Raw genomic sequence first — 9,321 nt, forward strand, 5'->3', positions numbered from 1 at the left:
GCTGCAGTGAAACGGCTGCTCGCAGGACAGTGGGAGCTCGGAGCCTGGTTGGACTGTGGGGTTTGACACTGCAGGTGTTTGTAAATAACAGAAATTTCCCACTGGAAGCACTGGATTTTAACTGTGGACCAGAGAACTGGGTCAGGTATGGTGAGACCCTGGTGCAGATTTTCTCTTAGGAGGTCGGTGTGCCTTGTAATTCAGGATTCTTGGAGATCAGACCTTCATGAGCATCTTCCTTGTGAAATCCAAAGGACTGTGGTGTCATCCAAGAGACTCCTCTGTGGGCGTTTTTGGCGTGGCTGTCTCCGGAGGGGCCAGCTTTGCACACACACTGCAAGACAGGCCATGGCTCCGGAGCCCTGCCAGGAGGGAACATCGTTTTTGCAGCACTTTCCCGTCACGGTTCCTGCAATTGTCACAGCCGGGCCCCGTAGCTCGTGGCCTGGCTCGAGCAGCAGCCGAGGAAGCTGTCTGTGGCAGGAGGAGCATGTCACCACCACCATGGGGCCAGGCCCCACCATGTCGGGCCCGGCCTGCGGTTCGTCAGGCTCGCTGACGGCCAGGCTGCGGCCGGGTTCTGTGGCGCCCATTGCCCTGTCCGATCGGGTGGAATGGGGAATGTAGAAATAAAGAGTGGCCATCTGGCAGTCATTTTGTGGTAAAATGTGAACCATCCCATTCCCTTGAAAATGTTTTCCCTCAAATTTATCCCTCCCCAAAACCAAACTGAAAGTAAACTGAAATGTGGATGCCCGTTGCTCAGCACAGGCCAGGAAAAGTCACTTTGAAGCTGCTGCTCCTGGCCAGGGACTCTGTGGGCAGGGAGGATTTGGAAACCGTGCTGCGATGCCTCGTTCTTGGGCAGCCTGGAGATGGCCACTAAACTGGAGATTGTGTGTGTTGTGGAGATCACAAGCTAAACCTGCAAACTGAAATCCCTATTTCCTCCTCATGTTCTGATTTTTCTTTCCTTGTTGGAGGACAGGGATGAATATTTGATGGAAGTTTTCAATTGACAGCTAAACACCAAAGCTGTCTTCTTTCAGGGCAGGATAGGCTGTTTTTTTTCCAGAAAAAGGGCAAGTCTTTGTGTGACAGGAAATTTATTTGCCCTGCCTATTTCAGTTCTGTTCTACTCACTTGGGTGCAGAAGAAGGTGCTAGGAAAGGCAGGTTTTTCTCCTTCAGCTGTTGGTTTAGTATTAGTGCTATCTTCCCTAACATTCCTAACATAAGGCACTGAAAAGACAGTGAGATTTTACCTTGGCCATGAGCAAGAAGTACAGACTGAGATAGGTATTTCCTATTCCAGATATATATAATTATAAAATATATATATATATATATATATTTCATTTTGGTGTGAAAATTAATGAAGAATTTGTAAAAATTCTAAATGTCAACCAGACAAAGAGAGTTTGAACTCAGCTTGGGGGCTGTTACTCAGTTCTTGGGTACCCAATCTAATAATGTTCCTGACATATTTTTAAAATGGTTTGTCTGTGTGAAAGTGGACGTACAGCAACTACAACACCTGGCTGCTGGGATCAGCTGCCAGTTTTTTAGGGATGTTGCTGTGGGATTCCACTGGGTATTCCCAAGGCAGAGGTAGGTGGACCCCACGATGAACTTTCCAATGTTTTTTATTCTTTCTCAAGGTGATCTGGGAGAATAAGGACATTATTGGAGTATTACCCTTTTGTCATCTCCAGCAAAGGCATGCAAGTTCACTTCTTGCACAAAGCATGCAGTTTGAATGGGAAATCCCACATGGAGATGCCTACTGTGCTACTTCTCCAGCCAGCTCTAGCCAGGCTGGGACATGAGGGAGGATAAAAGGGCAGAGACTACAAGGGGGAAAACACATCACAAAACATATTACAAATGTACAATTAAGATTTGAAGGCAAGGAGCAGCTCCTGGAGAGCCCATCAAAGTGGTGATAACGTGTATAAAAATAAAAGCATTAACTACTGGATAGTACAGAGGACAGGTTCTTTACACTGAGCTCACATCACGTCAGCAAGTTTTTGGAAATGATTATCTAAGTGTATGCTACTATCAGGCCCACATAAATCCTTGGAAATGTGAAATTCCTTCATGAAATCAGAGGCTTTGGAAGAGGAACTGCCAGCTCAGCCAAGGAGATGGAGTGGCTACTGCCTGTTCCTAGGCAGAAATGCTGACCTGTGGAGATGCCAAAGCAGTTTCCTCCCTGACACCAAGCACTTGAATCTCTGCTGCATTCACTGATGTAAATATCATCATTTAGTCTGAACAGCTCTTGGGACAATCAGAATCCCCAAACTTTAAAACAGAGCTGATCAATTAAAACATCAGCTTTTTGTTTGAAGGCGATTTCTCTTTTACTGCCTTGTAAGGTCAGTGAAATCCCTTTGTAGTGAGCAGTTTAGTCAGAACAACTGGATTTTTTTTCCCACCCTTGGTGGAAGAGGCCACGCTGGTTTAATTTCTGGAGGATTTACTCACTAGTATCATGTATCAAAGGATAACTGAAACATTCTTCCTCCCCAGAATACCTGTTATCCATCAGAAGAATGGATTTCTAGAGCAGTTCAATAACAAAGGTAGTCTTGTATCATACACACTACCTGTCTATATATAAAGAGGTTGGATGCCATCTGGATTGTTTCTTGTATTTTTCTAGGAAATAATAAAAACCTACATATATATATATATATACATATATATATATATATATGTATATATATAATCTGATTTTTTTTGGAACCAGCACCACAGGCGCATGCTCCATCGTTTATGGCTGCACCACCACAATGCAAGTCAGTCCCAGAAGCACAGAAGGAATTAAACTCATGTTCTAGCCACTGGGTTTTCCTTCATGCCAAGCAGCTCGCTGCCACACAGCTCACGCAGTTCTGCAGTGGAGGGATGTTTACTCTTCAGAAATGTTAGGTCATTTTTTCTAAACGTCAATCCCTGTAGATCCTGCAGGAATGCACCCCAGCGCACGTAGGCAAGGATGCAGAGCAGGGAGCAATGTTGGGCACGCCTTCTCATCAATCTTAAAACCACTTAAAAGGTGGAAGGGGAATGATGCATTTGAGTTTTGCCCTCTACATTACTCATAAGGTCATTGCAGCTCCCCACTGTTGGGAGGTTTGTGATCCCCACTTCTTGCTGCCTACGTAAATGTGTTCATGGCCAGTTTGGTGCCATTTGTTCTTGTGCCATCAGCAATATGGTTTCTGTGTTAAGCTCCTCTCAGTCCGTACTCCCAGACCACCTTCAGGTCCCCTTTTCGTTCTTTTTGGCCAAGCTAAAATACTTGTATCTCTGGTTTAGAAAATATATATAGTAAAAAAAAAAAAAAAACACTTATCATTATCCCAAATACAGGACACTTGGGATAATACTTCCTGATGTTACTTCCTGATGTGACTTACTAAAACATGACAGTTCACCATTGTATCTGTCGGATTAGTTAGCCTGTATTGCGAGTTTTATATTATGGGAAGGATGTATTTTTTCCCCAGAACACAATGTCCACAGTATGTGAAGTTGGCATCCAATTTATGTGAGTGCTTCTGGACAGCAGGTCTTCCAGAGGTTTCAGTGTTGACACTAAGATTTTGCTTTAATAATATAGCGTCTTACCCACATTTCTCAGAGAAACAATTGTGATATAATGAGACTACTCGATTAAGGAGGAACTGATCGAGTCAGAGGCAGAAAGACACAATTTACTGGGGGGAGGGTGCGAGGGGGATGATTTCCTCCTACTCTCCAAAAATATCCAAGTTCAGCAGTGAGCTCCCAATCAAATTAATATTGTGCAACTCACTGAGAGCAGCCCTAGTACTTTAATGATAAAATCTGTGGGAAAACTGACAAGAAACTGAAAAGTAAATAAGAAAATGTTTGCATTCCCTCTACAGATGTTCCCATGCATTCTGGTAGCCTCACCTAACAGGGTCTCTTCCAGCTGGCTCTTTGTATGACGTGGTCAGGTTTCCTCCTGTTGCAGATGGCCTTATCAGAGCCTACCAAGGACCTGTGGCAGGTGACTTGCAACCGATTTCCTTCCATTTCTATTCTCTGTATATTTTTTTTCTATTGAGAAAGAGACTTGAATGTTGGCAGGTGCTTGGACAAATGACTATTTATGTAGCTTTGCTCACAGTTAAGGTCACAGCTGACAACTGGAGAAATGTCACCACTGATGCCTCAAGACCCAGGATCTTTGCATGCCCCAAGTCTTCACTTTCTGCAGGCTGGAGGTTTGCAGTCCCCGGCCCATAAGGAAGAAACAGGAACATTGCAACAACCATGACTGTAAAACCTATTGAGTGGTTTTTGACGGATATGACCACAAAAGAGATTGAAGTAACACGTTTCTGTGAGTAAGAATTAGCAGCCTCAGCACCTTCTCAGGAAAGACCAGATGCGCTTCTGCTTGCACACTACCAACTGCAAATGGGAAAAAAAAATCTCTGTGTTTGTGTAAATATTATATAAATAACTGTAATTGTATGTATTTAATGTATATATAATGATTATTACATTTTAACTATCTCAAGTATTGTATATAGCCAAACTTGGTCTCTTATTTTACTAGAACACCCACTGTAGATTTATTTTTTGTCATTGTTGTTAATGTATCTGGTTAAATTACAAACTGGTCTCACTTTTACCTCAAAGGGTATATGTTCTTTATGTATATTTTATAAAGAAAAAGAAAATCACTCAGTATTTTTGGTTACCTCTTCAATTGCTAGCAGTATTTTCTGCCTTTCCCTTTTTGGCTGTGTGCTGCCTTTGCTCCTGCCCCCCCAGATGCACTGCAGGGAAGGGTGGCGGGCACCTGGTAGGGACTGGGGCTGGTAGGCAATGTTGCTTGATGCATCCCTGCCTTCCTGAAATAGGTAAGAAAGGAGGACTGTCTCTCCTCAACCCACCCCTCCACCCCTTGCTTAGCATTGAAAGGTTTTGGTTAGGCCACAAGAAGAATATGCCATCCTCTCCAGTACTGGGGCTTGGTGCCAGCAGAGTCACAAGGTTTTGCCCAGCTGTACAGAGAGTTGAGGGTTGAAGTCCATTTCTTTGACCTTCCATAACACCCAAACACCATCCCTGGGAAGCCAAACAAGAGAAACACGCATGAGGAGGGGTGTGAGTCTCATGCCAGACCAAGCTATTTCTGAGCTGAGCCACTGTAGGAGCACTCCTCCCAAGGCTGACTGTGTGGTACAGATGTGCATGTAGATACCCAAAGGCAGCAAGGGTAACCCTGCCTTTGTGTAATGGGGTGTCGTGGCACAGCATCCCCAGATCCAGCCTGGACCTTACAGTATGAGGAGTCTAGATGCGTTGAGGTCAGTGGCATCGTGGTACAATGTGGAGGGTGCCCATGTGGACGTGGGGCTGACGTCCGTTCTCTGCCACAGGCACAACCTCAGTGTTTCTATTTCTTGTCCAGCTTTGCTATTGAGGCTGCAGACTAGGGCTGGAAGCTATCAAAAGCTGCGAGCATGCAAAACACAATCAGGCACACTTTTAATCAAGGGGTTTCCAGAGAACTGTAAGGTGAAGAATTAGAAGTGTTATTTGTTCCTAAAATACGGTGGTATGAGCACAATTAAGAATACAAATGCTCCAGGTTTCACTGACTAGCTACTAAATATTTTTAAAGGTCTAAGTAGACCATTAAATTTCTCTGTTTTTTGGTGTCCTGGTGCAAATCAAGGGCAAAATGCTGCTCTCTGATCTGACCATGTTGTGTGTCCGTGTCATGTTGCTGGAGAAATGAATGCACAAGGAGGAAATCATAACTGGATGGGGAGCCCTCACTTGCCATTCCTCCTGTGCCTGTGTTGTGCTGGTCTATGTGGAGATAAACTTTTTTACAACCTTTCAGAATTAAAAGTCTATTTTTATTGTAGGTGAAATGAGTAGGTAAAATTTCTGTACAATCTACAGAAATAAAAGCACACTTTGTTTCTCGTTACATTTTGAAAATACTGATATTTCTTTGATCTTTTCAGGTGCCATGGTTGCCTCCATCATTTCTTTGATTAGATTTGTGACTGACAGCTTTTTAGCACGTGTTCAAATCCATTCAACAGATAAAACTCAGAGTTTCCAGACAAGTCTTGCTCTCCAGTGGCCTCCGCCTCAGAAGGTGACAAACAGCAGCACGCTGAAATTCACGGAGTACAAAATGCTGGTCTCCTACCTTTCAGCTCAAAATTTTCTTTGTCCCATTGGGCCTCACATCCTGAAACCCTTTTACATGCCCTCATCCTGTCCGTAGGATATCCTGTATTCACCCCAGGGAATACAGAAGGCCAAAGCACGGAGGGCCAAAGCACTTTCTTCACATTCTTTTGGACACACTGACCTTCTTCTCCTTCCTCTCATGGTAATTATGTTTTTGACAGAAGCTCCACATGGGGCCAAGAGATGATGCAAAGGCAACTATGCAGTATGGACACAGCCAGTACTGTAAATATTACTATTAGAAGCATTGTATACAGCTAAGTAAGGTGCCCACTGGCAAACACAGGTGCCCTGTATCCTTGCCTGCTATTGCCACCCTGTCTCCATCCCACCTACGGGACTGAGACTTGAACCTCACCGTCCACATCCCCCCTAATTCCATACATTTTTTGTGGAGGCTAAGACAAACACCTGTGCAGTGTTTGATTTTGACATTGTTTAGTGCCAAAACCATCAGTAAATGCATTGCATAGATTTTACCAAACTTTCAGTTTGTGGAACCTTTGTATCTGTGGGACCTGGGCCTTCTCAGAGTAAAATTAGCAAGGACTGAGCAGCAAGCCTTGTCTGTAGGAGAGGCAGCGTGCCAGTCAGTATTTGCTCCTAACCAGCTGCTTACGTCTGCGGAGTTGCTGTACCTGGGCATGAGTGGCGCAGCACGTTGAGCTGCCAGGGCTGTCAGATCTTTGTCCCTGGGGAATGGTTTTTATTCTTGTCAGAGTTTTTTTTTTTTTAGTATGTTCTCTCTCTCTCTCTTTTTTTATTTTATTTTTTCTTTTAAAAGAGGAGGACAGGTGATGTATTTGCAAGGATTAACGTACTAGTGTAGTGGATCTTGGCCTTTCCCATTATTTGCTCCAACCCCACCAGAACACAATGCTTCTTTCATATTCATTAAGTATGGAGTGAAAAATAATGAAAATAATAATAATAATAAATAAATAAATAAACTATAAACAAACAAAAAAGTATTCTGATAAGGGATGTGAATCCCAATTTATTCTGGTTACACCAACATTGGCCTGATAACACCAACAGGCTCAATCCTGTGATAGCTGAATTAAGGCAGGAGGTACATTAAGGAACAGCAATGACAGAAGGGAAGAAAAATGATTTATTTATTTATTTGTTTGTTTGTTTGTTTATTTCCAATCTCCTGGGATCAGTGTGGCTACTGGGATTCAGTCCTTCCACTGAGGGACGAAGACTAGATTCTAAGGACAGGACCGGGCACTACCTCGTATTTGCACTGCTAATTTACTGCTCAGAAGGCACCCAAGTACTGAAGTGGCCAGATTGTCGCCCTGAAGCTCCCTCCTGATGCCACGTCCCCTCCGGCAGACACAAGCTCAGGCACGGCGGCCCCAGCTGTGCCATCTTTGCCATCTGCAGAGAGGGGAAAAGCGCCCACGGCAGGGTTCAGAGAGGTTTTGGGCAGGGAGAGGTGAACTCAAGGCTCTTCAGCCTGCACAGGAGGCACTGAGAGAGAATGCGCCTGCAAATCTACCGGGGCCTGGAAAAGAAGTGGGAGAAAGTGTGCATTTTTCTCACAACAGAAAAAATTGCTCAGCCTTACAACAGCTTTTTTTTTTTTTTTTTTTTCTTTTTCCTTTTTTCCAAATTTGTTTCTGTTTCTGATCTGCAGAGATCAAAAGCCTTTCTGCAGGTAAAGCCCACCCCACATGGACGAAATGGTTGCCAGAAGCCCTGGAGAGCGTGGCGAGTCACTGTTCTCCATGTGCAGTAGGTTCGTGTGCTGGCACCACGCTGTCCTCCTGAGGCCCAGTCCGGCTGCCTCGTCTTGTATTTCCCCACCTATTCCCTGGAAGATGCCTGGTCAGGCACCTCCTGGTGTGAAATACCTTCCCCTTCCTGGCTTTTGATGAGCAAGGTAAACAATAACTACTGCAAATACAGCCCAGGGCTTGGACCTGAGCAGTCACACTTAGAAACATCTTCTGGAGCTCTCCTTGTGCTGACGAATGTCTGGTAATGGCCAGGCTCTGCCACCCTGTACCTCCTCCCTGATTTCCTTGCTCATTATGATCTTGGTCAACTCTACTTTGATGCTATTCTTCTGATTCCCTTGAAATATCAGCAGTGCTCTCTCATGCCTTTACCTCATTTCAGTAGCTTTCAAGAGACTTCCAAGGGGTTAATGACGTCCTTAGACTCATCTTTCCTTGCAGAAACAGAGAAATATGGCAAATACAAACTCTTGTTTTGTTTTAAAAGACAAAATGTTCAGCACGTATTAATAAATTGTTAATTGCTAATAGGTGGTAATTGCATCCTGTGTGAAGGCACTGACTGAGGCTTAAATGGCCTCTAACCCTTGTCCTAATTGCCATTACGGGCCCAGCCACTCACTCAGCAAGGGGCTTCCCCGTGCACAGTCCCATCCCCTGCTGGGTCTGAACACAGACGAATGCTAATACAGAGCTAATGCAAGGGAGACTGACCACTTGAAAGAAAAGAAAGTATTTGATTTGATTAAAAATAAATAAAAATAAATCAAGAGCTCTTTTTAATTAAAGAGCCTTATTTAGCAGGGTAACTGGCTGAAAGTGCAGCCTGACATTTTCTGCTCGATTCAGCATAGGGAGCGTCTGGACATCTTCCCGTTGTGTGACGGGGAGCATGTCCCTGGGTATGTGTGCGATACTGAGCATGATGAGGCTGCCTGGTAGGACCACTGGATGAGACCTTGATGTCGTTACTGCCACCAGCAGCAGCATTACAATAATGATAGAGGTGCTCTATGGGACACGGGGGCCGTCAGGAAGGAGGCAGCTGCTGCCTGCATTAGGTGTGTCTCTGGATAACAAACTACTGTATTTCATAAAAAGAAGGAAAACAAGAAGGTGCAGTGATTATTACCCGTCGTCGAGTCCTAGTGGCTAAAGCCAGCTGTTAAACTGGGGACTGACTCTGCTGGCGTGGGTGCAGCTTGGGCTGGAGGGTGGCTGCAGGGCTTCCAGCTGTATGCACGCCTCGTGTGAAAGCTTGCACAGCAGGTACTGACTGTGAAAACACCAATTTCAGCAAAAATAAATAA

The sequence above is a fragment of the Oxyura jamaicensis genome, chromosome 5, assembly GCF_011077185.1.
Source record: "Oxyura jamaicensis isolate SHBP4307 breed ruddy duck chromosome 5, BPBGC_Ojam_1.0, whole genome shotgun sequence".
In the NCBI taxonomy this organism is placed as follows: Eukaryota; Metazoa; Chordata; class Aves; order Anseriformes; family Anatidae; genus Oxyura; species Oxyura jamaicensis.